Raw genomic sequence first — 1,387 nt, forward strand, 5'->3', positions numbered from 1 at the left:
AGACAGTTGGCAAATTAGTGTTAATGATAGCCATACATGTGTATACTTTTGCTAGGAGTGTGTTGGAAATTTGCTAATTGAGTGTTGTGCAGTGAATTGTGCCTACAGTTTTGCAAAGTGTGTGTTACAAAATTGCAAACTGAGTGCAAAGCAGTTTTTGTGCTTTTAGTTTTGCAAACTCAGTGAGTGGTTTTGCTACAAGTCTGAATAGTTTTAGAGATTGTGCTACAGGAATCACAGTTAGGGTTTAAGCATTCAGAAAAAACTATAAGACGTGGTCCCTCAGGTTGTCTACTAACCTTTCATTATGAACAGACTGCTCTCTGTGTCTTTTACTATTTACAACAACGGCACACAAGAGAGATTGTATCCAGTGTTCCTGTTAGTGGCATCGTTTGTTCACATTTGAACCCCAGTAAAACACACACCCCGGCTGCTCACAAAAGTAACAAAGACTATCAGTCAGAGCGAGTGGTGGGCAGAGAAGTCATGTGCTGCGTCTTTGTAGTCAGCTGATACTAGTGAGTATATGTGTGTGTATGTGTGTGTCTAGGTGTGGGTGCAAATGAGCTTTTGTGAGTATAGATGCTGGGAAGGAAAATGAATATCATAATATGCCGGCAGATGGTTGGAAAGTGCTGATAGCTGCAGCAGAAACTGGCCTTGATAAATAAATATGTCGCTTCTATCAGTCGTGTCTTCTATGTTTAATCACAGTGAACGGATAGGAAATTATTAGAAGGGATGGAGATGAGAGATAAAACTTCCATTTAATCAGTGGTTGTGGAAGGTATACGTGGGAGCAAAGAAACACACAGCTGTCCCCTTCTGACAGTTTGCAGTGCTTTCCATTTTTAAATTGTCTCTGTCACAGTGTGATTTTTTTTTTTAATTACCTAATAAAAAATTATTATTTTTTACTTAAAATAGAAATGTATTTACTTTTACTTTTTATGAAAAAAAAATCAATACGAATTTGGTTTTACATCTCTGTAATATTAAATAACGTTAAACTTGCCCCCCGCCCTTCCTACAGCTTTTGTTTTATATTAAATGAATAAATATCACATTAGAAACTGCAGCCAACATGTTGTTTCACTGCTGCCTGAGTCAAAGGCAGGTCAGAGGTGTTTACAGTTTTTTCTGAATGCTTAAACCCTAACTGTGATTCCTGTAGCACAATCTCTAAAACTATTCAGACTTGTAGCAAACCACTCACTGAGTTTGCAAAACTAAAAGCACAAAAACTGCTTTGCACTCAGTTTGCAATTTTGTAACACACACTTTGCAAAACTGTAGGCACAATTCACTGCACAACACTCAATTAGCAAATTTCCAACACACTCCTAGCAAAAGTATACACATGTATGGCTATCATTAACACTAA

The sequence above is a fragment of the Pundamilia nyererei genome, unplaced genomic scaffold (assembly GCF_000239375.1).
Source record: "Pundamilia nyererei isolate P.nyererei 1_Seehausen unplaced genomic scaffold, PunNye1.0 scaffold00314, whole genome shotgun sequence".
In the NCBI taxonomy this organism is placed as follows: Eukaryota; Metazoa; Chordata; class Actinopteri; order Cichliformes; family Cichlidae; genus Pundamilia; species Pundamilia nyererei.